At 39.6% G+C, this 27763-nt stretch overlaps 1 pseudogene across 1 annotated transcript in view; it reads left to right on the top strand.

The window, feature by feature from the left end:
- The first annotated feature begins 345 nt into the window (after positions 1-345).
- Positions 346-27763, top strand: part of LOC306646487 (vomeronasal type-2 receptor 116-like) — a 59405-nt pseudogene continuing 31987 nt past the window's right edge. The window contains exons 1-3 of the transcript in view: positions 346-494; positions 8164-8403; positions 10109-10181. The product of the transcript in view is annotated as a vomeronasal type-2 receptor 116-like (transcript). The remainder of the gene's footprint in view (positions 495-8163; positions 8404-10108; positions 10182-27763) is intronic.

Raw genomic sequence — 27763 nt, 5'->3', positions numbered from 1 at the left:
AGCAGTCTCCACCTTGGTCCATCATCTCTTTCACTCTGAAGAGCTGCTAGGACATGGGCCCCAGTGACGTCCCTTAGAAAAGCAGCCCAAGCCCTGGCCTGGGTTGAGCATTAAGACACTGCCACACATGGTCACTTCCACAGAGCTTTGGGTCTGGTTTAGTTTCTTCCCCAGCATATAATTCCTAACACCTACAGGGGCCACTGGTATTCATTCCCCATGCTCTCGGGCAGACTTCTTCCTGTAGATTTTTAGTTTTTCTTTGGAATAATCTGCACATCATGATTTCATGCCAGATGTGCCCCCTACCTCCAGGAGCTGGAAATCAGGTCTTGAATGAGATTCATGGAGTCTTATGCCTCCAATGGGATCCTGCTTCAGTTGGACACAGGCCCCTCTTTAGACGTGGGTATTATCCGTGTCTGTTCTGTAGCCCATGCTCTCGTTAATAAACATATGACGCCGAATTTCAGGGTGTTCTGGCTGGTGCTCCAGTGAGTAGGGGGAGGCTGCTGAAAGGATGGATTTCCCGGGTCCTCAATCAGATCAGGGAGTGCCAGGTGTGCCAATGCAAGCTGCCCACATTTGGGAACAAGACTATCGATATTTTGTTTTATTTTGTTGTACATCGACCATTTATATTTTATCTTTTAAAGAGTACAAAATGATGTGTGATATAGGTATATCATAGGGCGATATGTATTGAATGCTCTCATCTTGGGTCATTATCATTTTTTTGGTGCAAGCCATGTTTGAAAATATCCTGAGGCTCTTTGCTAAGCACACTCTAGAAACATCCTTGACATTTTCTGCAGCTGTGCAGGGGTACTATTTTCTTTCACACTTAATTAAAATGTTTCTGGCTTGATTTGATGTGTACAAATGTTTTCTCATTGATCACCGTTATAGTCTATAGTGAAGTCAATCATATTAATATATACTGTTAAGAATATATTCTTGAAAGAATTGCTCTTTACTATTCTATTAAAGTACAGACCTTTCGTGTTTAAAAGAACATTTTTCTTTTTGTGGGAAAGATATATTTGGTTGTCAATTATTGTAGAAATTTCATGGTGCTCCTTGTGTTAAACACTTTTGAGTGTGGCATATTTAAGTAAAAGAACGTGAGTTTTCAGATAGAGTGAAATCTCATCATTTTTTGTTTATTCTTTATGCATTTGAAAACAATCTACAATTTAATAGACAAAAGTTAATTTTAGTACTTTATTTGTGTTCAAGAACAATTGAAAGCCTGCGAGTTTTATTTTGTATTAATATGAGCATATAAACAACTTTGTACAACATAATCATTTATTTTCATCACTGAGTAATTTATTTCTCATTTACCTAATCCACCTTTCTGTTGCATGAAGCACTTATGCTAAACCCAGGTCATCTCTCTATGTACCAATTCTTTCTATTGATGCAGCTATGTTTTCTGATACCTTTACATCCTTCAAAAGTGTTATAGCTATTGATGTTATTTTTCATATTCTTCCCTTATATTCTTAATTCCTTTTACTAAAAATTTCAATAATTTTTAAATAATTTTTATATCTTTTAATTAGTTATACATTACAGTCAAATGCATTTATGCATTTTGATAAATCATATTAAATGGAATGTAATTTCTCATTTTCTGATTGTACATATTGTAGGGTCACATTTGTCAAGCATCATATATATACATGAGGTACACACTACTAGCATTCCTACCCCCATTCCCCTTTCCCTCTCCACACCACACTCTACCCAGAGTAACTCTAGTTCTTCCTAGTTCTGACCCCCACACTTATTGTGCATTAGCATCTGCACAACAGAGGAAAACACTTGACCTTTGTTTTTGGGATTGGCTATTTTGCTTAGCATGGATATTCTCTACCACATGCATTTACCAGCAAATTCCATAACATTATTCTTCTTCAAACTGAGTAATATCCATCATCCATAATTATGTATATACCACAAATTATATAAAATTATATACCCCAATTTTCTTTATCCATTCATCTGTGAAGGGCATCTAGGTTGGTTCCATAGTTTAGCTATTGTGAGTTGAGCTGCTATAAACATCAATGTGGCTGTGTCACTGTAGAATGCTGATTTTAAGTCCTTTAGGTATAAACTGATGAGTGGGATGACTGGGTCAATGGTGGTTCTGTTCTACGTTTTCTGAGGAATGTCCATACTGCTTTCCATAAGGTTGCACCTGCATTCCCACCAGCAATGTGGAGTGTACCTTTTTCCTCACATCCTTGCCAACATTTCATTGTTTCTTGTATTGATAGTTCCATTCTGATTAGAGTGAGCAAAATCTTAAGTAGTCTTGATTTGCATTTCTCTAATTGCTGGAGCTGAAAATTTTCATGTTACCAGAAGACTAAGGAAATTTTGCTGTAACGTTTTTAAAAATTATTTTTTAATTTTTTACAGACTGCATTGATTCATTGTACACAAATGGGTTATGTTATGGGATGAAACTTAATAACAGACTGATCACCACTGAGAAGTCCAAATTTGAGAGTCTTTATTAAGCCGGCCGGCTGACTGTCTCACACAATGCCCCAAAGAATGGCTACTGGGAGAACAGCCCTGACCACAGGGTTGTAGGGGTTCTTATACCAAAAATCACATTAATCATAAGTGTCTGTTGCTATGATTTTACAAACTAACATCATGAGATCATCGACAGAGGGGGAAGTGGGTCAAATGACCCTTACCTAGGTACAAACTAAAGAATGGTTACTAACATCCACACAGTCACTGTTCACATGGTACATGGTTTAGGAGCAATAGGAAATTTAAAGAGAGCAAGTTTTTACTACACAGGAGTTGCCATTGTATATTATTAAACATGTCGCACCAAGTAACTGATGATGGGTACAGAGGCGGGGTGTTCCCATGGGAGAAGCTTATTTCCTACATAACATGGAGTCTCAGAGCAAAATGCAGTCTGTTTAGTTATTTCCCTTAGAGTCTGGCCTATAACATTCTCATGGAGTCAGATCTGTCAGCCCATCGCAGGGTACATCTTTTCATCTCTATGTTTTTGCGTGATGTAGATTCATACCATTTGTGTAATCATACAAGTACATAGGATAAAGATTTCTGACTCAGTCTACCACTTAGACTAAGGAAAATATGCTGTTACTTTGTAAAACACTTTTCGAAACCTCTTGCCCAGATGTACCTTTTGTAGTACTTTTTGGAGAATAGTGATGTCTTGCAACATGGTTTTAAATGTTTTTAGGATTTTTAGTAGAATTTTATATTTTTATCCAAGAATTCAGTGTGATTTTTCTTGTTTCTACATATGTGTTCCCATCAGCATTGACTGCCTGTTCTAATAGCCATTGACAACCACACAGTCTTTTTGTCCTTGGTTGACCTCTGAGTGTCTTTCTTAGTTCTCTTCCCTCTCATATTTTCCAGACATTTCCAGGTGAACAACACTGCAGCCTGTTGCTGTTCTATCCTCATTTGCCTGTCATCTAACAGCTTAGGAAACCCAATAGATGATTCTATTGCTAACAGGATTGTCTGATTTCATGGGAATGTGAGTGACACAGATTTTTCCTCATCCTTATTCCATTCCAGCAACAGGAGGTCACAGATGCCAACAGTGCCGATGCCAGTGTTCATAGCATTGGCTCAGGTGTGGGGTGGCAGAGTGCCTGTCCGTCAGAGCAATGCTGGAGGGGGTGTGTCCTTACATGCCCAACACCCTTGGGAGCTCCAGCCCTCACCACACTTGCTATGGGTATTCATTTGAAAGAGTTTTAGTTTTATCATTTAATTTTACTTTTAATTGGCAAAAATTATATGCATTTATGGGGTGCAGGGTAACACTTTGGCATGTGGTTTTGACATGGAATGATTATATCAAGCTAATTATCATATCCATCAACCTCACATACCTCTCAAAGTTGAGTGAGTTAGGATGGGGTTACTGTTTTAGTGTTTTTTTTTTTTTTTTAAACAATATTAAAAAAAGTCTCTAACAGAACTAATATGGTTACTCAGAAATAGTTGCTCAGAATAGTTTATACTTTTATAAAATATTTTTTATACTTCAATGAACATAATGCAATTTTTTTCTTTGGGAATAGATATAACTGTGAGGACTTAGAAAGATTATCTAAGCTCTATGCAGGAAACATTTGTTCTAACTAAATTTGGATGTTGGTAGCAAACTCATGAGTTCCATCAATAACCCACATTTCATTTTTTTCTGTTTTTTGTTTTATTTAAGAGTTTCTTAGAAGTCTGATTATCTATTCCTATGTTCTGTGAATAACTTATATGAAATCCATATAGTCTTGCTCTGAATTTGAATACTTTTCTTAAAACCTCTGTGGAACCCACATAGCTCTTACTTGCATATTTTTCTCTCTTTATTTTTATTTGCGTGAGTTTAGTGGACTACATTTTATTTTAAAATTTCACAGTCCTTTCCCTGAAGTCAAAGGAATGGATTTACAATTGCTTGCATGCCTTCATTTATAAATTTCCTTACCTAAAGTTGTCAGGATTTGCTTTCCCTAGAGTATTTTTCTTCATTACACTTATCTGAGTAATGTCAATTATTTTATTCTTTATAAAGAACCAGACCAGCTAATTGTTTTTCTTTTAGTCGTATTTGATATTTTTTCTTATTCTGTTTCAATCTCCAGTCTCCTCTCCTCAACTATTTCAAATTTATTTTTATTCCTTGTTTACTTAACTTTAGTTAAGACTTAATTCACATGCTTGTACTATTACCATTTTTTTTTTACTATTCGAGACATATAATGCTAAGAAGTTTTCTTTTGAATCAGGCATTTTCATTCACGTCATTCTTCCCCCTCCCTCTCTGTCTCTTGAGCTCCATGTTACTACTTTCTAATTGATGGTGTCATGGTGTGGATGTGTGATGTCCCCAGAAGGTTAATGTTAGACAATGGAGCAATGTTCAGAGCTGAAATGATCAGATTATGAGAGAGTGTCCTGATCAGTGGACTGGTCCACATGATGGATCAATAGTTTGGAAGGACTCCTGTACTGGGTGGTAATTATTGGCAGGGAGAGTGACTGGAGGAAGTAGGTCATGGGGGCATGAACCTGGGATTTAGAATTGTCCCTGACGTGCTCACCCACCCTTCCTGTCTGTCATGAGGTTAAGAAGCTGTACTTCTGCCCTCAACTGAGGCCCAGATCATTGGAACCAGCTGACCATGGACTTTACCTCTGGAACCACAACCCAAAATACACTTTTGTTCCTCTACATTGCTCTTGTCAGGTATTTTGGTCACAGCTATGCAAGTGTAATTAATATAGTTAATTTCAGTATTTAATGAGGATTTTTCTAGTGTGTGGTTTCACCAACTAGATTTCAATAGTTCCTGCTCATATGATGGAGCTACTGAATCAGAATCTATGGCTGAACATGGATATATCTCTCTCTCCTGGTGGTTTTATAAATTCTTTTTTGTCATTTTACAAATATGAGTTATGCATCACAGTTTTGAGAATATCTTTGCTCTTTTCTTTAATGAAATCCAAGGACACCAACGTGGTTTGAAATTTATTTTCCCTACCCAATAAATACATTTATATGAAAGGAAAGAATCAGAGGGGCAGACATTCATTGCCGAGAAGCCAAGCCACTATAAAGTGGAAAGATCATTCATAAAGTACAATTTTAATTGCATTCATGAGCTATCATGAGTTCATCAAAGAAATCTCCTAGGACAGAGACATGCATGTGACCAAAGGTAAAATCATGTTTAAATGATAATCCAACAATTAGAAGAGTTTTCTTTAGGTCACAAGCAACTTGGAGAAACTGAAATTGGGACTCTCAGGTAACTTGAGGTCATAGAAAGAAAAAAAATATCCAACTTGGTGTCACCTCACATGTCAGGGAGCAGAAGACAATGACATTCTTCTGGGAGGAAAAGGTCCTAGATAAAGAAGCCAAGTTTTCCATAAGTCAAAGATTTATAAGGATGAGTTCACAAATTCATGAGCACCCAAGGAAATGAGGCATTGTTAATGGTGACAATACAGATGGTACTTAAAGTAGAGAAACAGTAGGATTTGAGCTCCAGATTCTCAGTGTTGGATGTACTGAATTCAAAATATAAACGGTCTGTATAAACCAATCACAAAAATAAAAGATGGAATAACAGAAAAATGAGGAATCCTAGAACTTTAAAAAATGATCTATTCGGAGAATAGCACGGAACCTTGTAGATACTAAAACATGAACCAATGGGTGATATAGGACACAGGAATAGAGAGGACTAAATTCTACTTCTGAAGGAATGTGAGCAGTACAGAAAGTCAAGGACTAGAAAACATGAAAAAAAGTAGATGTGGAAGAGAAATGAGGAATAAAATACAGGAGACCCAAAAAAGTGGTTCCCTAGGGATAGATGCAAGGTCCAGGGCCCTGAACTGCACAGAGGAGGTGCCTGCCCACTTCAGAGAGCATGCCCAGCGGTGGGCATTCAGGTAGAAGAAAGAAGTTCTAGAAAAACAAATCAAGAACAGACAATGAGAGCAAAGTGAGCACATTCATAATCACAGAAGTGCAAATGATCACTTCTTCAGTTAGGTCCAGATTCCAAAACAGGACAGGAAAATCACAAATTTACATATATCCTGTTTAAGGAGAAATGCTTAATAAAAACTGTGTGGAACAATGCCTGGTCAAGAAATGACAGGAGCTACAAATATGCTCTAGACAAATTAAAACCCAGGGGCTATGATGAAATCCAATATGGGGAGGAAATGACAAAACTCAATTTACAAGTCAAATGACCCATTGATAGTACAATAAAATTGTAATCAATCACAAAGAAATACTAATTGTTATCTTATGTATTATATCATTTTAATATTTTGTGACCTCAGATAGAAATAAAGAGGAGGAGGAGGAAGAGTAGAAGTTCTGTTATTTGCTTTAGCTACAAAGCTAAAGGCCTCACAGAAGCCACCTGTAGGTAAAGATTGACTAGAGGTGGGCATTCATTTTTAATTAGGTCATAGACTCAGGCAGTTCAAGTGGCTGTAACAGCAAACCATTTGAGTTTGTTGTGGCTTACTGAACAAATATTTATTTTCACACTCTGTGGAGGACAGGAATTTCTAGACTTGTGCATGCCAGATTTGTCACCTGGTAGGTCCTCCTTCCAAGTTCATGATGGCAGACAGTCTTTTCACTGTGTTCTCTTCCTGCAGAGATGAAGCAAGCTCTCTCTGGGCTTTTCAAAATGGCACTAATCCCACTTCTGAGAGATTTGCCCCCATGACCATATTTAATCCTAGTTAACATCCAAAGATCTCATTTTTTAACATCATCACTTTGGGGGAATAGTTTCAACATAGGGAATTTTGAGGGAAACAAGTATTCCATTCAAACAAGATGTTGCATTTGATTTAAGGATAATCATGGTTGAAGTCTTATCCCTAAAGACCCCTCTGCCATCTGTGCAGGTTGCAACCCAAGATATTACCAGTATGTCTGGCATTGGATTGTGCCATTGAGGAGATCAAGAGGAACCTTCATCTTTTACCCAACATGTCTCTGGGATATGAATTTCATAGTGTTGTGCACAATCATCGATTGACCATGAAGAGCACCCTCATTTGGGTCACAGGGCTGGGAATGGCCATTTCTAATTATACCTGTAGGAAAGAAAGCAAATCTGAGGCATTACTTATGGGAACAGCATGGACATCTTCTGCCCAAGTTGGAACACTGTTGGAGCTCTACAAATTTCCACAGGTGAGGGTGGGTGCCTTTGGTGCCTTTGTCAGGGTACAATAGACAGCGAAAGGAGAAGAGTAAGTGTATGCCTGTCAAAGTGTTTCAAATGATAAGGACTCAGAGTCTGCTGGGGTATCCACATGTGTTTTCTTTGGAATAGAGAAGAGAAAATAGGACAAAGTGTTTCCCAGAATTGTGACACTATCAGTACCCTTGGAGGATGTGGTTTTTGGAGGTGATTAGAAAAACAGGACAAGCAAATTTTCAGTTTCACCATTTCAACCTATTGTAGAGCACGTTTCAGTGCTGAGAGGGTGCCTGGTGCCAACCCTCTTCCTCACATGACCACCATGTTCTTCCCCCTCAGCTCACCTTTGGGCCTTTTGAACCATCCTGGTGACCCTGGCTAGTTTCCTTCTCTATCAGATGGCTCCCAAGGACACATCTCTGGCCTTTGGCATGGTGTCCTTGATGGTTCATTTCAGCTGGAACTGGGTGGGGCTGGTGATCTCAGAAGATGAGAAAGGCATTTTATTTCTCACAAACTTGAGAGTAGAGATGGACAGGAGTGGAACCTGCATAGCCTTTGTGAATATGATCCCCTCCAGTGTGTCATTACACCTAAAAAGGCCTTATGTGTATTATAACCAGTAAATGACTTCAACAGCAATTGTCAACATCATTTTTGGTGATGTGGACTCTGCCCTGGGCATGAGCTTTGGAACTTCAGACTGTTTGGACACTTGAAAAATCTGGGTCACCACCTCTCAGTTGGATGTCACGTCAGGTGAGAACCATTTCATCCTGGACCCATTCCATGGCACACTCATTTTTTCTCATCACCATGGGGAGATTTCAGGTTTTGAACATTTTATCCAGACAGCTAATCTGTCCAAATACCCAGAGGACACATACCTTGCTAGTTGTGGTGTATCATCTTCCAGCAGCGATAAAACACACACACACACCACACACACACACACAACACACACACACACACACGTAGTAAGGGTCTCTCTCTTTATTCTTTGTTTGCTTTCATATATATCTTTTAGTAAAACAAACTGATAAGCAGAAGCAAAGGCATAAGCCAATCAGAGTAAGTGCACATGAGTGTTCATGTGAAAGATGTGTGGGCTCCAGGCTAAGGAGATGGGTGCATGCACTGGTCACGAGCTCAGCACGGACCAGGAAAGGAATCAACTGCCAATCAGACGTGCTTCCTGTTTATTAGCATTGTGCTGCAGCCTCATTGTGGCACCATGCCAGGCGCCATCTTGGAGAGAGTAATGGTGGGAAGGGTGCCGGCAATGCCCCCAACATCTCCCCCTTATTTATTTAATTACATGGCTTGGGACCGTGTCTGTCTTGGGTTGTTCATGGCGAACAGCATCCTTACCCTCATCGGAATCCTGACCTCCAGGCATCAGGACCCTGTCTTAGGTTTGGTATGTGTTCCCACGAATCTTACCCGTTCTTGACTACCAATCCAGCATATTAAGCCCTCCCTCTTATTATTTAATTACATGGCTTGGGATTATGCCTGTCTTAGGTTGTCCATGGCGAACATCATCCTTACCCCTCATCGAATCCTGACCTCCAGGCATCAGGACCCTGTCTTAGGTTGGTATGAGTTCCCACGAATCTTACCGTCTTTGACTACCGATCCAGCATATTAAGCCATATGTGGGGAGTATTTTCTGCAGTTAGAGCTGCAAATGCCTGTTTAATCACAGTAGCATGATGTCTTTGTAATTGGCAGGTTTGTCTAATCTTGTTGTAAATCCAAATACTTGCTATTAAAATATCACTCTTAAGATAGCCATCTGTAGCCAATTTTGTCGGACCCCATCCTAGAACCTGGTTGGATAGTGTATGAACAGTAATGCCAGAGTTGTGATGTCTACTTTGGTGCGATTAATTGTAGTGATTTTGTATTGTAATTGTGTGGTTAAATTGTCAAATTTATGGGTCCAAGTACCCAATAATAGAGAAGATAGCTGTTTAGAATATTAACAGCAAGAGATAAATTGTTATAAGGAACTGTAGTAATACAGAGGGCAATAGAATGATAAAAGTACCCCATAGAAATGATTTGTTCTACAATATCTAATTGTTCTTGGAGTAGATCTATCCTTTGGTTTAATAACAGAATTCCTTTACATAAGTCGGTACTTATCTGATCTTGAGGTAAGTAATGCTTCTGAAGTAGCAGAAGAGAGTGTATTTAAAGCTTGAGCTGTAGGAACTGTAGTGGCAAGGGCAGCAGCAGCACAGTTGCAGCAGCAGCAGCTGATGCAACTATTGTTGTAATAATTGCAGCTGTTATGCCAAAATCTCTTTTTGTCTATTTAGGAGAGTATCAGAGAGGGAACTGACATCCGCTGGAACAGGCAGGTATCTTGGTACTCGTAAAATCACCACCAGGGTATGGGTAGATGCATTCCAACATTGAGCTAAAACACAAGAATAATCTGAAAAATTTAGTGTTGAAGAGTTGGTTACATTGGATGTGAGAAGAAACATAAAAGGTGGGGACATGCACACAGGGGAGGTGGATAGGTATGATTTTTTCCATCTTGATTATTCCAGTTCACTTTTTACATTATCCTGCCATGTTGTATTGCCATTACTATAATAAGTATAATTATATAATATTGGAGTATCTCACTTGTCCCCCTAAAAGAAATGCCATGGGGACAATATTGAAACAGGCTAATGATCCGCACACTGTCCACAAAGTAAAAGGATTAGAAGGACCAGTTAGGGTATCATAATTTGTTGTTGTAAAATTAGTTCCATGCCAAGTTGTTTATTTTGTTCTGTTCCTGGTCCTTGGTAAGAAAATGATCTTTGGGTGAGGGCACTTTGGATAATACCAATCTACACAGGACCTGCCAAATAGGTGGCCATTGAGGTGGCCTATCTTCACATCTAAAGGAAAATTATTTGATAACAAGTTTTATTATAGTCCAATCTTGGTGCAATACCTTGTAACATGGTTCCTTCTCCCCATCCATCACTTATACCTTTTTCTTGTGAAAAGGAGGGCATTTGTGATGGGGTTTCTAGTATCTTTGCTGATAAGTGTCCATCAGTATAATTAGCTAGGTAAATGCCAAGCATTATGTAAGTAACCAGGAATCTGAAAACACAGAGTTCCTGATAACTCAAGACAAACGTCCAATTCACAGCTGCTTGTGTTTTATCATAAGGAACACAGGGCACTCCTGCTGAATCATTGGTAGAAAATATGGCTGGGTACACTGAGAAGTGCTAGTTAGAGGGAGTGGGTAGGGGAATGTCTTTAATAGCCCCCAAAACTGTGACTAGTCACCATACCGATGAGGCAGGTCAAAATGAGCACATGTCTTTGATGACTTTTCATCTTCTGTCCTTACTTCTTCCGTTTGTGGTATAGTCGTTATCACTCGCACCAGTCTTTCAGGCACCCGGATAGGTGTTGGCTTATCCTGTGGGAAAACACAAACAGAGCCTCGTCTTCAGTAAAGAACTGGATCCGGGCCATGCCATTGTCCATCAAGAACATCTTTCCATCTTATGGTGGCCCTGTTGCTTTTTACGGGGTTAGCATGCCGCTCTGCAGCAGAGAGACCCTTGTTATCCAAGGTTAAAAAATTTATAATAGGGTTTTCAAGATGGCGGACTAGAGGGTGGCTGCATTTCATGTTGCTCCAGGACTCAGGATTCAAAAGAGGAGATATTAAGAGACTTGGGACCAACTCAAAGCAGCCGGTGAGTCTCTCCCATTGGGGAGGAATCCCGGAACACAGAGAACTTTGTGAAGTAGAACTGCCCGGCAAGACACCCCTCTCCCCGCTGGAGCAGTGAACTCGGACAACTGGGAGCAGTGTAGAGGAGGCCGCTCAGCACAGCGCTGGGACTCAGAGCAACCACTGGGGCTCCAGGTGGCCGCCCAGATGAGGGGCTGTGAGGAGAGCTGTTTGGACTCAGAGCAACCATCCCTGAACACCGGGGCCTGCCTAGAGGAGGAGGAGGAGGAGGAGGAGCAGCGTGGTGAGGCGCTTGGACTCAGAGCAACTGCACCAGAGCTACAGGCAGTTGCCAGAGGAGGAGCTGCTCGGCAAGCTGGACTCAGAGCGACCACCTCTGAACACTGGGCCTGCCCGGAGGAGGAGGAGGAGGAGCATGGCCGCTTGGATACGGAGTGACTATACCACAGCTACGGGCAGATGCCAGAGGAGGAGCTGTGTGGCGAGCTGTTTGGACTCAAAGCGACCTTTCCTGAACACCGGGGGGCTGGAGGAGGAGGAGGAGGAGGAGTGCAGTGGGTTGTGCTTGGACTCGCAGTGACTGTGTTGGAGCTCCAGGCGGCTGCTCAGAGGAGGAGGCGGCGGTGGTGAGTTGTTTGGACTCAAAGCGACCACTCCTGAACACCGGGGGGCTGCCTGGAGGAGGAGCATGGTGGGTCACTTGGTCTCAAGTGGCCACACCAGAGCTCCTGGCGGTTGCCCGGAGGAGGCATGCACTGGGTCACATGGACTCAGAGTGACTCAGAGCGACTCAGAGTGACTGCTCCTGAACATCTGGGGGGCTACCTGGAGGAGGAGGAGAAACAGGGTGGGTCACTTGGACTCGGAGTGACTGCCCAGGGCTACGGGCGGTTGGTGGAGGGGGAGGCATGCAGTGAGTTGCGTGTACTCATAGTGACCGCTCCGGAACACCGGGCGGCTGTCTGGAGGAAGAAGCATGCGGTGGGTCACTGGGACTTGGAGCGATTGTACGGGACTCCAGGTGGTGGCTCAGAGGAGGGGCCGCATAGCCAGGCGATTAGGTGCAGAGCAGGGTCCCGGGACCTAGGAGGCTTCTTGGTGGAAGAGCCGCACAGAGACACGCTAAGAGGCAGAGCAAAGGTTCCAGGACTGTGGGCAGATTCTCTAAGGAGAGGCAGCCAAGGAGCTTGTCTGCAAAGTGTGAGGCTCCCAGGCCCAGGAGGTAGGGCCGGGCCCCTGGGAACATTGCAGAGGAAGGCAGCCCAGCCCAGGCGGTAGCTGTAGATAGGGGAACCTCTAGGAGGGGAACTGACCAGCGAGACCTCCCCACCAGGTGAGTCTTCCCTGCCGGGTGAGGTTTTCCCACAAGGACGGTAAAATTAGAGACACAGGCCCAAACAGGCCTTGCCTCAGCCCGCAGCCTAGTTCCCCTTTGGATGACCATTGGTCAACAAGTGGAGGTACCTCTGCCCACTAGAAGGAATATACCCCACCTGAAGGCCACCACTCCTAGAGAGGCAGCTTCCTTGGGGAGCACCACGCTATCAACTTCCTCCAAGACTTCAGCCTACTGAAGGCTAAGAGGGGATATACTAGAAATCTTCAGGGACATTATAAGTCAATAGAGGAAATCTGCAATATCTCAGCGGTCCACTGATACTTGAACAATATGAGAAAAGGGAAGAAAATGCCCCAAACAAATCTAGATGTTACATCAATAAAACCCAATGACAGCATGGCAGAAGAATGACAGAAAAGGAGTTCAGAATGTACATAATTAAAATGATCAGGGAAGCAAAGATTGAGATGAAAGAGCAAATGCAGGCACTGAATGATCACACCAATCGACAGTTAAAAGAGCAAATACAGGAAGCAAAAGATCATTTCAATAAAGAGTTAGAGATATTGAAAAAAATGAAACAGAAATCCTTGACATGAAGGAAACAATAAACCAAATTAAGAACTCCATAGAAAGCATATCCAGTAGGATAGAACACCTGGAAGACAGAACCTCAGACATTGAAGACAAAATATTTAACCTTGAAAACAAAGTTGAACAAAAAAGAAATGGTAAGAAATCATGAACAGAATCTACGAGAACTATGGGATATCATGAAAAGGCCAAATTTAAGAATTATTGGGATTGAGGAAGGCCTAGAGAAACAAGCCAAAGGAATGAACAATCAATTCAATGAAATAATATCAGAAAATTTCCCAAATCTGAAGAATGAAATGGAAAATCAAGTTCAAGAGGCTTATAGGACTCCAAATACACATAATTACAACAGAACCACACCAAGGCACATTATAATGAAAATACCTAACATACAAAATAAAGACAGAATTTTAAAGGCTGTGAGAGAAAAGAACCAAATTACATTCAGGGGGAAACAAATACAGATATCAGCAGATTTTTCAATCCAGACCCTAAAAGCTAGAAGGGCCTGGAAGAACATTTTTCAAGCTCTGAAAGAAAATGCATGCCAACCAAGAATCTTATACCCAGCAAAACTTTCCTTCAAATTTGACGATGAAATAAAATCCTTCCATGATAATCAAAAGCTAAAAGAATTTACAAAAAGAAAGCTAGCATTACAGAACATTATTAGCAAAATATTCCTTGAGGAAGAGATGAAAAACAAAGAAGCAAAGCAGCAAAGGGAGGAATTATCCTAAAGGAATTGTCAAATAAAGGAGGAAACAAGTCATGTCAAATAAATAAATAAATAAATACATAAATAAATAAAATTTAAAAAATGAACCAAATGACTGGAAAACCAAATCATATCTCAATAATAACCCTGAATGTTAATGGCCTGAATTCATCAAACAAAGACACAGACTGGCAGATTGGATTAAAAAGAAAGATCCAATAATATGTTGCCTGCAAGAGACTCACCTCATAGAAAAAGATACTCATAGACTAAAGGTGAAAGGATGGGGAAAAACATACCATGCACATGGACTCAGCAAAAAAGCTGGAGTATCCATCCTCATTTCAGATAATGTGGACTTCAAGCCAAACTTAGTCAGTAGGGATAAAGAAGTACATTTCATACTGCTTAAGGGAAGCATAAATCAGAAAGATATAAAAATCATAAACATCAATGCCCCAAACAGTGGTTCATTCATGTATGTCAACCAAATCCTTCGCAATTTTGGAAAACAAATAGACCATAACACAAAAATACTAGGTGATTTTAACACACCTCTCTCACCTCTGGACAGATCTTCCAAACAAAATTGAACAAAGAAAGTATAGACCTCAATAACACAATCAATGATTTAGACTTAACGGACATTTACAGAATATACCATCCAACCAAGAGCGAATACACTTTCTTCTCAGCAGCACATGGATCCTTCTCTAAAATAGACCATATATTATGCCACAAAGCTAATGTTAGCAAATACAAGAAGATAGAGACACTGCCTTGTATTCTATCAGAACATAATGGATTAAAGATAGAAATAAATAAAACAGTAAAAAACAGAAACTATTTCAACACCTGGAGATGAAACAATATGCTATTATATGATGAATGGATAACAGAAGATATTAGGAAGGAAATTCAAAAATTCTTAGAGGTAAATGAGAACAAAGAAACATCATATCAAAATCTCTGGGACACTATGAAAGCAGTACTTAGAGGGAAATTTATTTCATGGAGTACATTTAATAAAAGAAGTAAAACTCAACAAATAAACGACCTAACACTACAGCTCAAAGCCCTAGAAAAAGAAGACCAGCACCAAAAGTAGTAGAAGACAGGAAATAGTTAAACTCAGAGCTGAAATCAATGAAATTGAAACAAAAAACAATACAAAAAATTGACCAAATAAATAGTTGGTTATTTGAAAAAATAAACAAAATTGATAAACCTTTAGCCACACTAGCAAAGAGAAGACGAGAAAAAACCCAAATCACTAAAATTCAGAATGAACAAGGAAATATCACAACAGACATGATTGAAATACAAACATAAGTAGAAGCTATTTTGAAAATCTATACTCCAACAAAATAGAAAATTTTGAAGACATCAACAGGTTTCTAGAGTCATATGAATTGCCTAAACTGAACGAGGAGGATATACACAATTTAAATTGACCAATTTCAAGTACTGAAATAGAAGAGGTCATCAAAAGCCTACCAACAAAGAAAAGTCCAGGACCAGAAGGGTTCTCAGCCGAGTTCTACAAAACCTTTAAAGAAGAGCTTATTCCAATACTTCTCAAAGTATTCCATAAAACAGAAGAGGAGGGAACCCTCCCAAACTCATTCTAAGAAGCCAATATCACACTGATACCTAAACCAGACAGAGACACATCGAGGAAAGAAAATTTCAGACCAATATCCTCAATGAACATCAACGCAAAAATTCTCAACAAAATTTTAGCAAATCGCATACAAAAACATATTAAAAAGATAGTGCACCATGATGAAGTGGGTTTCATTCCAGGGATGCAAGGTTGTTTCAACATCAGGAAATCAATAAATGTCGTTCACCATATCAATAGACTTAAAGTCAAGAATCACATGATTATTTCAATAGATGCAGAAAAAGCACTTGATAAAATACAGCACCCCTTCATGCTCAAAACACTAGAAAAAATAGGGATAGTGGGAACATTCCTTAACATTGTAAAGGCCATTTATGCTAAGCCCATGGCTAATATCATTCTAAATGGTGAAAAACTGAAAGCATTCCCCCTAAAATCTGGAACAAGGCAGGGATGCCCTCTTTCACCACTTTTATTCAATATCGTCCTTGAAATTCTAGCCAGAGCAATTAGACATACCAAAGAAATTAAAGGGATATGAATAGGAAAAGAAGAACTCAAACTATCCCTATTTCCTGATGATATGATTATATATTTAGAGAAACCAGGAAATTCCACCAGAAAACTTTTAGAACTCATAAGTGAATTCAGTAAAGTAGCAGGATGTAAAATCAATGCACATAAATCGAATGCATTTTTATACATAAGTGATGAATCTTTGGAAAGAATAATTAGGAAAACTGCCCCATTCACAATAGCCTTGAAAAAAATAAAATACTTGGGAATCAATCTCACCAAAGAGGTGAAAACCTCTACAATGAGAACTACAGTACACTAAAGAAAGAAATTAAAGAAAACCTTAGAAGATGGAAAGATCTCCCATGTTCTTGGATAGCCAGAATTAATATTGTCAAAATGGCCATACTACCTAAAGTGCTATACAGATTCAATACAATTCCAATTAAAATCCCAATGACATACCTTACAGAAATAGAGCAATCAATTATGAAATTCATCTGTAAGAATAAGAAACCCAGATTAGCTAAAGCAATCCTTAGCAGGAAGAGTGAAACAGGGGTATTGCAATACCAGATCTTCAACTGTACTACAAAGCAATAGTAACAAAAAGGGCATGGTTTTGGTACCAAAATAGAAAGGTAGATCAATGGTACAGAATAGAGGACACGGACACAAACCCACATAAATACAATTTTCTCATACTAGACAAAGGGGCCCAAAATATGCAATGGAGAAAAGATAGCCTCTTCAACAAATGGTGCTGGGAGACTTGGAAATCCATATGCAACAGAATGAAACTAAACCCATATCTCTCACCATGCACAAAACTAAATTCAAAATGGATTAAGGACCTTGGAATCAGACCAGAGACCCTGCAAATTATATAAGAAAAAGTAGGTCCAGATCTTCAACATGTCGGCTTAGGACCAGACTTCCTCAACAGGACTCCCATAGCACAAGAAATAAAAGCAAGAATCAATAACTGGGATAGATTCAAACTAAAAAGCTTTCTCTCAGCAAAGGAAACTATCAGCAATGCGAAGAAAGAGCCTTCAGAGTGGGAGAATATCTTTGCCAATCATACTTCAGATAGAACACTAATCTCCAGAATCTATAAAGAACTCAAAAAACTCTACACCAAGAATACAAATAATCCAGTCGACAAATGGGCTAAGGAAATGAATAGACACTTCACAGAAGAAGATCTACAAGCAGTCAACAATCATATGGAAATATGTTCACATCTCTAGTAATAAGAGAAATGCAAATCAAAACCACCCTAAGATTCCTTCTTACCCCAATTAGAATGGTGATTATCAAGAATACAAGCAACAACAGGTGTTGGCGAGGATGTGGGGAAAAGGTACACTCATACATTGCTGGTGGGGCTGCAAATTAGTGCAGCCACTCTGGAAAGCAGTGTGGAGATTCCTTAGAAAACTTGGAATGAAACCACCATTTGACCCAGCTATTCCACTCCTTGGCCTATACCCAAAGGACTTAAAATCAGCATACTACAGAGATACAGCCACATCAATGTTCATAGCTGCTCAATTCACAATAGCCAGATTGTGGAACCAACCTAGATGTCCTTCAATTGATGAATGGATAAAGAAACTGTGGTATATATACAATGGAATATTATTCAGCCATAAAGAATGATAAAATTATGGCATTTGCAGGCAAATGGATGAAATTGGAGAATATCACACTAAGTGAGATAAGCCAATCTCAAAAAGCAAAGGTCGAATGATATCGCTAATAAGTGGATGAGGACACATAATGGGGGAGGGAGGGGTTAGGGTTAGGGTTTGAGTTAGGGTTAGGAAGGGGGGCAAGAATGGAGGAAGGAAGGACTGAATAGAGGGAAAAGAGGTGTGGGAGGGGTAGGGGGGAACAGAAAAAATAAAAGAACGACCCAAACAAAAAAAATTTATAATAAAGAGGGAAACAGAAAGTTTGTCCTTTGGTGACGGATGGTGTCCCCAATTACCCCCTTTTGTTTATAAAGTGTATTTTTGAGGGTGAGATGGGCATGTTCAACAATGCCTTGATCTTGAGGATTATAAGGTATTCCTGTAGTAAGGGTGATGTCAAATTTTGTAAGGAATAGTTTAAAAGAAGTTGAGGTATACACTGGGCCATTATCAGTTTTGATTTGTTTAGGTACACCCCAATTAGAGAAGGCCTGAGGAGAATGGGTGATCACATCTCTAGTTTTTTTCTCCTTTATGGAGAGATGCAAATATAATTCCTGAGTGAGTGTCCACAGACACATGAACAAATTTAAGATGACCAAATTCTGGGATACGAGTAACATCCATTTGCCAGAAATGATTAGGTAATCTTTTTGGATTAACGCCTATAGAGGGTGGATGATGGAGGACTGCACATTGGCCACAAGATTTAACAATAGCATGGGCAGCATCTTTATAATGTTGAACTTGAGTTTTAGAGTGGTGGAATTAACATGAAACTGTTGATGGAACTTTTGAGCAATTCCAGCGCAGAAAAAATATGTATATCTCTAGTAGCCGTATCTGCTAATCTATTTCCCTCAGTTAAGGGTCCAGGCAGATTAGTATGGGCTCTGAGATGTCCAATAAAGAAGGGGTCTCTGTGATCCCATATCAATTGTTGTAAAGTCCGTAAAGGACCGGAGACCGCAGAGGTGAGAGTAATAAGTCCTGCACATTCCAGATTAGAAAGAGCTTGAACCACATAAAGACTGTCTGAATATATGTTAATTGGGGTGTCAGAGAACAATTAAAAGCCTTGATAACAACGAGAATTTCAGTATGTTGAGCAGAGGTGACTGGGAAAATAAAGTTTGAACTTTACCCTGGTAACTAATAGCTCCGGTCCCTGTCTTAGAGCCATCAGTGAATACCACAGGAGCCATCGGAATAGGCTGATTCTAGTAACTTTTGGAAAAATTACATGATTATTGATACAAAATTGAAGACAGGGATGCTTTGGAAAATGGTTATCAAATATAGCTTGGGTGGAACATTTAATAATAGTCCATGAATCTGAGGAATTATAAAGCCATGAAAGCTGGTTTTTGTTATAAGGAGTTATAATGGTAATTGGATGAAATCCAAATACATTAATAGAAGATTTTAGTGCCTTTAATATTAGTTGAGCTATGGCTTCAGGATAAGGTAACAATGTTTTAGTAGGGGAGCAAACTAAATGAACCCCAAATAAAGGCCCTTCTTGCCAGAATACTCCAGTAGGTGATTTTCTATCTGGAATAACAATAAATTATAATGGCTTTTTTGGATCAATTGAGCCTTCCTCAATCCCAATAATTCTTAAATTTGGTCTTTTCATGGTATCCCATAATTCTTGTAGATTCTGTTCATGATTTCTTACCATCTTCTCTGTTTGTTCAACTTTGTTTTCAAGATTATATATTTTGTGTTCAATGTCTGAGGTTCTGTCTTCCAGGTGTTCTATCCTATTGGTTATGCTTTCAATGGAGTTTTTAACTTGGTTTATTGTTTCCTTCGTTTCAAGGTTTTCTGTTTGTTTTTTTTTTCATTATCTCTAACTCTTTATTGAAATGATCATTTGCTTCCTGTATTTGCTCTTTTAACTGTCGATGGTGCAATCTTTTAATGCCTGCATTTGCTCTTTCATCCCCTCATTTGCTTCTCTGATTGTTTTTATTATGTACATTCTGAACTCCCTTTCTGACATTTCTTCTGCTGTGCTGTCATTGAGTTTTAATGATATATTATCTAGGTTTGTTTGGGACATTTTCTTCCCTTGTTTTCTCGTGTTGGTCAGATATCGGTGGGACTCTGAGATATTGCAGTTTTCCTCTATTGGCTTATAGTGTCCCTGTAGATTTCCAGTATGTCACCTCCCAGCCTTCAGTAGCCTGAAGTCTTTGAGGAACTTGATGATGCTGTGCTTCTTAAGAAAGCTGCCCCTAGCCTGCCTGCCTGCCACCAGAGGGAGCAGGGCTGCTTGGGGAAATCTCTGGCTGCCCTCCCCTGGTCCCAGAAGCCACCTGCAGGCCAGGGCCTGCTGCTGGGTCCGGGGCTTGGAGTTGTCTCTGTGCAGAAAGGCTCTCACTGGGCAGCCTGCTCCAAGAAGCTGGCTGTGGAAAGAGCCTGTTGCTGGAGGGAGCAGGGCTGCTTGGGGAAGTCTCTGGCTGCCCTGTCCTGGTCCCTGAAGCTGCCCCTGTCTGGGCCTGCCACCCAGGGCTGAGTTTCACCCGGTGGGAGAGACTCACCCTGCAGCTATATGTTAGTCTGAATCTCTCAGTACCTCCCCTTCTTGAATCCTGTATTCTGGAGTGATGGGAGATGCATTCACCCTCTAGTTCACCATCTTGGATCCTCTCACGCCTGAGTGTTTCTGATGAACCCTGCCTGGCATGTACCCTCTGTGACCTTTCACCTCACATCTTGCTTTACCTCCTCTGGGGAAACCACTTTCATCATTTCAACTGCAGGTGGTGCAGTGTCCTCGACCCAGGCTTGGGACCAAGTGTGCTCTCAAGAGGAATTTGTCCCTGGGCCTTGTCTCTCGGTCCTGGATGAAATCTTAGCACCTGCGGTGGAGAAGATGACACTCACACATGTTTTCCAACCTGTGCTTTTTCCTGAGTGAGGACCTCTGATGCAGAGCTGCTGGACAGAAAGTGTCCCAGGTTCCTCCAGGGAAGTGGTGGAGGTAGGGAAGCAAGGAGTCACAGCAGGAATCTGGCCTCTCTGGCCCACTGCAAAGGAGCCCTCAGAGAGGCAGTTGCTCACTTGCCCCTGGGTGTATGTCCTGCTGTCTGACCTCCCTGGTTCTGTAGGTCCCTCTGCTGGCCTCAGGGTTTTGCAGATGCTTCTAAGATGTTTGTCTTGACTTTTGCCTTGATGGGTCCTGAAGCTCCCCTTCCTTTTCTGCACATTAGGCATTCCCAGATGCTTGAGAAGTAACAACAATGTACACAAGGATGAGTCATGGTGATTGGTGGGTTCTTTCCCCTTTTCACATTTCAACACACGCTGGACAGAGAATTGACAGGGAGAGTTGAATTTATTTCCCTGTGGTAAGTGCTGTTTTCATTCATATGTTTTCTGTGTGATTATCGGAATGAGTAATGCCGAGGAGTCTGGAAGGAGGGAGACACACTCCCTTGTCCTGTTTTTCCCAACCCACCATCCAAGACCCACCGGATATTTTCTTTTCTTGCTGAGTACTTTCCCCCTTTCAAAGGGGTAAGAGAGGATTTTGATTTTCTTCCTGTTAGCTTCCCCTTTTCATGTCTGGCAGATGAGAGAGACAGCAGTCTCCACCCTTGGTCCATCATCTCTTTCACTCTGAAGAGCTGCTAGGACATGGGCCCCAGTGACGTCCCTTAGAAAAGCAGCCCAAGACCCTGGCCTGGGTTGAGCATTAAGACACTGCCACACATGGTCACTTCCACAGAGCTTTGGTGTCTGGTTTAGTTTCTTCCCCAGCATATAATTCCTAACACCTACAGGGGCCACTGGTATTCATTCCCCATGCTCTCGGGCAGACTTCTTCCTGTAGATTTTTAGTTTTTCTTTGGAATAATCTGCACATCATGATTTCATGCCAGATGTGCCCCCTACCTCCAGGAGCTGGAAATCAGGTCTTGAATGAGATTCATGGAGTCTTATGCCTCCAATGGGATCCTGCTTCAGTTGGACACAGGCCCCTCTTTAGACGTGGGTATTATCCGTGTCTGTTCTGTAGCCCATGCTCTCGTTAATAAACATATGACGCCGAATTTCAGGGTGTTCTGGCTGGTGCTCCAGTGAGTAGGGGGAGGCTGCTGAAAGGATGGATTTCCCGGGTCCTCAATCAGATCAGGGAGTGCCAGGTGTGCCAATGCAAGCTGCCCACATTTGGGAACAAGACTATCGATATTTTGTTTTATTTTGTTGTACATCGACCATTTATATTTTATCTTTTAAAGAGTACAAAATGATGTGTGATATAGGTATATCATAGGGCGATATGTATTGAATGCTCTCATCTTGGGTCATTATCATTTTTTTGGTGCAAGCCATGTTTGAAAATATCCTGAGGCTCTTTGGCTAAGCACACTCTAGAAACATCCTTGACATTTTCTGCAGCTGTGCAGGGGGTACTATTTCTTTCACACTTAATTAAAATGTTTCTGGCTTGATTTGATGTGTACAAATGTTTTCTCATTGATCACCGTTATAGTCTATAGTGAAGTCAATCATATTAATATATACTGTTAAGAATATATTCTTGAAAGAATTGCTCTTTACTATTCTATTAAAGTACAGACCTTTCGTGTTTAAAAGAACATTTTTCTTTTTGTGGGAAAGATATATTTGGTTGTCAATTATTGTAGAAATTTTCATGGTGCTCCTTGTGTTAAACACTTTTGAGTGTGGCATATTTAAGTAAAAGAACGTGAGTTTTCAGATAGAGTGAAATCTCATCATTTTTTGTTTTATTCTTTATGCATTTGAAACAATCTACAATTTAATAGACAAAAGTTAATTTTAGTACTTTATTTGTGTTCAAGAACAATTGAAAGCCTGCGAGTTTTATTTTGTATTAATATGAGCATATAAACAACTTTGTACAACATAATCATTTATTTTCATCACTGAGTAATTTATTTCTCATTTACCTAATCCACCTTTCTGTTGCATGAAGCACTTATGCATAAACCCAGGTCATCTCTCTATGTACCAATTCTTTCTATTGATGCAGCTATGTTTTCTGATACCTTACATCCTTTCAAAGTGTTATAGCTATTGATGTTATTTTTCATATTCTTCCCTTATTATTCTTAATTCCTTTTACTAAAATTTCAATAATTTTTAAAATAATTTTTTATATCTTTTAATTAGTTATACATTACAGTCAAATGCATTTATGCATTTTGATAAATCATATATAAATGGAATGTAATTTCTCATTTTTCTGATTGTACATATTGTAGGGTCACATTTGTCAAGCAGTCATATATATACATGAGGTACACACTACTAGCATTCCTACCCCCATTCCCCTTTCCCTCTCCACACCACCCTCTACCCAGAGTAACTCTATTCTTCCCTAGTTCTGACCCCCACCTTATTGTGCATTAGCATCTGCACAACAGAGAAAACACTTGACCTTTGTTTTTTGGGATTGGCTTATTTTGCTTAGCATGATATTCTCTACCACATGCATTTACCAGCAAATTCCATAACATTATTCTTCTTCAAACTGAGTAATATTCCATCATCCATAATTATGTATATACCACAAATTATATATAAAATTATATACCCCAAATTTTCTTTATCCATTCATCTGTTGAAGGGCATCTAGGTTGGTTCCATAGTTTAGCTATTGTGAGTTGAGCTGCTATAAACATCAATGTGGCTGTGTCACTGTAGAATGCTGATTTTAAGTCCTTTAGGTATAAACTGATGAGTGGGATGACTGGGTCAATGGTGGTTCTGTTCTACGTTTTCTGAGGAATGTCCATACTGCTTTCCATAATGGTTGCACCTGCATTCCCACCAGCAATGTGTGAGTGTACCTTTTTCCTCACATCCTTGCCAACATTCATTGTTTCTTGTATTGATAGTTACCATTCTGATTAGAGTGAGCAAAATCTTAAGTAGTCTTGATTTGCATTTCTCTAATTGCTGGAGCTGAAAATTTTCATGTTACCAGAAGACTAAGGAAATTTTGCTGTAACGTTTTTAAAAATTATTTTTTAATTTTTTACAGACTGCATTGATTCATTGTACACAAATGGGTTATGTTATGGGATGAAACTTAATAACAGACTGATCACCACTGAGAAGTCCAAATTTGAGAGTCTTTATTAAGCCGGCCGGCTGACTGTCTCACACAATGCCCCAAAGAATGGCTACTGGGAGAACAGCCCTGACCACAGGGTTGTAGGGGTTCTTATACCAAAAATCACATTAATCATAAGTGTCTGTTGCTATGATTTTACAAACTAACATCATGAGATCATCGACAGAGGGGGAAGTGGGTCAAAATGACCCTTACCTAGGTACAAACTAAAGAATGGTTACTAACATCCACACAGTCACTGTTCACATGGTACATGGTTTAGGAGCAATAGGAAATTTAAAGAGAGCAAGTTTTTACTACACAGGAGTTGCCATTGTATATTATTAAACATGTCGCACCAAGTAACTGATGATGGGTACAGAGGCGGGGTGTTCCCATGGGAGAAGCTTATTTCCTACATAACATGGAGTCTCAGAGCAAAATGCAGTCTGTTTAGTTATTTCCCTTAGAGTCTGGCCTATAACATTCTCATGGAGTCAGATCTGTCAGCCCATCGCAGGGTACATCTTTTCATCTCTATGTTTTTGCGTGATGTAGATTCATACCATTTGTGTAATCATACAAGTACATAGGATAAAGATTTCTGACTCAGTCTACCACTTAGACTAAGGAAAATATGCTGTTACTTTGTAAAACACTTTTCGAAACCTCTTGCCCAGATGTACCTTTTGTAGTACTTTTTGGAGAATAGTGATGTCTTGCAACATGGTTTTAAATGTTTTTAGGATTTTAGTAGAATTTTATATTTTTATCCAAGAATTCAGTGTGATTTTTCTTGTTTCTACATATGTGTTCCCATCAGCATTGACTGCCTGTTCTAATAGCCATTGACAACCACACAGTCTTTTTGTCCTTGGTTGACCTCTGAGTGTCTTTCTTAGTTCTCTTCCCTCTCATATTTTCCAGACATTTCCCAGGTGAACAAACACTGCAGCCTGTTGCTGTTCTATCCTCATTTGCCTGTCATCTAACAGCTTAGGAAACCCAATAGATGATTCTATTGCTAACAGGATTGTCTGATTTCATGGGAATGTGAGTGACACAGATTTTTCCTCATCCTTATTCCATTCCAGCAACAGGAGGTCACAGAGCCAACAGTGCCGATGCCAGTGTTCATAGCATTGGCTCAGGTGTGGGGTGGCAGAGTGCCTGTCCGTCAGAGCAATGCTGGAGGGGTGTGTCCTTACATGCCCAACACCCTTGGGAGCTCCAGCCTCACCACACTTGCTATGGGTATTCATTTGAAAGAGTTTTAGTTTTATCATTTAATTTTACTTTTAATTGGCAAAATTATATGCATTTATGGGGTGCAGGGTAACACTTTGGCATGTGGTTTTGACATGGAATGATTATATCAAGCTAATTATCATATCCATCAACCTCACATACCTCTCAAAGTTGATGAGTTAGGATGGGGTTACTGTTTTAGTGTTTTTTTTTTTTTTTTAACACAATATTAAAAAAAGTCTCTAACAGAACTAATATGGTTACTCAGAAATAGTTGCTCAGAAATAGTTTATACTTTTATAAAATATTTTTTATACTTCAATGAACATAATGCAATTTTTTTCTTTGGGAATAGATATTAACTGTGAGGACTTAGAAAGATTATCTAAGCTCTATGCAGGAAAACATTTGTTCTAACTTAAATTTGGATGTTGGTAGCAAACTCATGAGTTCCATCAATAACCCACATTTCATTTTTTTCTGTTTTTTGTTTTATTTAAGAGTTTCTTAGAAGTCTGATTATCTATTCCTATGTTCTGTGAATAACTTATATGAAATCCATATAGTCTTGCTCTGAATTTGAATACTTTTCTTAAAACCTCTGTGGAACCCACATAGCTCTTACTTGCATATTTTTCTCTCTTTATTTTTTATTTGCGTGAGTTTAGTGGACTACATTTTTATTTTAAAATTTCACAGTCCTTTCCCTGAAGTCAAAGGAATGGATTTACAATTGCTTGCATGCCTTCATTTATAAATTTCCTTACCTAAAGTTGTCAGGATTTGCTTTCCCTAGAGTATTTTTCTTCATTACACTTATCTGAGTAATGTCAATTATTTTATTCTTTATAAAGAACCAGACCAGCTAATTGTTTTTTCTTTAGTCGTATTTGATATTTTTCTTATTCTGTTTCAATCTCCAGTCTCCTCTCCTCAACTATTTCAAATTTATTTTATTCCTTGTTTACTTAACTTTTAGTTAAGACTTAATTCACATGCTTGTACTATTACCATTTTTTTTTTACTATTCGAGACATATAATGCTAAGAAGTTTTCTTTTGAATCAGGCATTTTCATTCACGTCATTCTTCCCCCTCCCTCTCTGTCTCTTGAGCTCCATGTTACTACTTTCTAATTGATGGTGTCATGGTGTGGATGTGTGATGTCCCCAGAAGGTTAATGTTAGACAATGGAGCAATGTTCAGAGCTGAAATGATCAGATTATGAGAGAGTGTCCTGATCAGTGGACTGGTCCACATGATGGATCAATAGTTTGGAAGGACTCCTGTACTGGGTGGTAATTATTGGCAGGGAGAGTGACTGGAGGAAGTAGGTCATGGGGGCATGAACCTGGGATTTAGAATTGTCCCTGACGTGCTCACCCACCCTTCCTGTCTGTCATGAGGTTAAGAAGCTGTACTTCTGCCCTCAACTGAGGCCCAGATCATTGGAACCAGCTGACCATGGACTTTACCTCTGGAACCACAAACCCAAAATACACTTTTGTTCCTCTACATTGCTCTTGTCAGGTATTTTGGTCACAGCTATGCAAGTGTAATTAATATAGTTAATTTCAGTATTTAATGAGGATTTTTCTAGTGTGTGGTTTCACCAACTAGATTTCAATAGTTCCTGCTCATATGATGAGCTACTGAATCAGAATCTATGGCTGAACCATGGATATATCTCTCTCTCCTGGTGGTTTTATAAATTCTTTTTTGTCATTTTACAAATATGAGTTATGCATCACAGTTTTGAGAATATCTTTGCTCTTTTCTTTAATGAAATCCAAGGACACCAACGTGGTTTGAAAATTTATTTTCCCTACCCAATAAATACATTTATATGAAAGGAAAGAAATCAGAGGGCAGACATTCATTGCCGAGAAGCCAAGCCACTATAAAGTGGAAAGATCATTCATAAAGTACAATTTTAATTGCATTCATGAGCTATCATGAGTTCATCAAAGAAATCTCCTAGGACAGAGACATGCATGTGACCAAAGGTAAAATCATGTTTAAATGATAATCCAACAATTAGAAGAGTTTTCTTTAGGTCACAAGCAACTTGGAGAAACTGAAATTGGGACTCTCAGGTTAACTTGAGGTCATAGAAAGAAAAAAAATATCCAACTTGGTGTCACCTCACATGTCAGGGAGCAGAAGACAATGACATTCTTCTGGGAGGAAAAGGTCCTAGATAAAGAAGCCAAGTTTTCCATAAGTCAAAGATTTATAAGGATGAGTTCACAAAATTCATGAGCACCCAAGGAAATGAGGCATTGTTAATGGTGACAATACAGATGGTACTTAAAGTAGAGAAACAGTAGGATTTGAGCTCCAGATTCTCAGTGTTGGATGTACTGAATTCAAAATATAAACGGTCTGTATAAACC

This window comes from Sciurus vulgaris (assembly GCF_902686455.1).
Source record: "Sciurus vulgaris genome assembly, chromosome: 16".
NCBI lineage: Eukaryota > Metazoa > Chordata > Mammalia > Rodentia > Sciuridae > Sciurus > Sciurus vulgaris.
This window is presented reverse-complemented; position numbering and strand designations above follow the sequence as displayed.